Source organism: Nerophis lumbriciformis, unplaced genomic scaffold (genome assembly GCF_033978685.3).
Source record: "Nerophis lumbriciformis unplaced genomic scaffold, RoL_Nlum_v2.1 HiC_scaffold_982, whole genome shotgun sequence".
NCBI lineage: Eukaryota > Metazoa > Chordata > Actinopteri > Syngnathiformes > Syngnathidae > Nerophis > Nerophis lumbriciformis.
In genome coordinates this window covers 2108-2500 of record NW_027316959.1, presented here as the reverse complement: position 1 = coordinate 2500, position 393 = coordinate 2108, and positions in this window count along the sequence as shown.

Genomic DNA, 393 nt, shown 5'->3' with positions numbered 1-393 from the left:
AAGTGCCTAGGAGCATTTCCCTTTAAGAAGGCCGACGTGCTATGGTTCTCCACCTGGGTCAGGAAAGCAAAATTGTCCCTCTCCTCGCTGGAAGTCCAAAAAAAAGGCGTAAATTTGACTAAGTGCCTAGGAGGATGTCCCTTTAAGAAGGCCGACGTGCTATGGTTCTCCACCTGGGTCAGGAAAGCAAAATTGTCCCTCTCCTCGCTGGAAGTCCAAAAAAAAGGCGTAAATTTGACTAAGTGCCTAGGAGGATGTCCCTTAAAGAAGGCCGACGTGCTATGGTTCTCCACCTGGGTCTGGAACGCCAAATTAGTCCCTCTCCTCGCTGGAAGTCCAAAAAAAAGGCGGAAATTTGACTAAGTGTCTAGGAGCATTTCCCTTTAAGAAGGC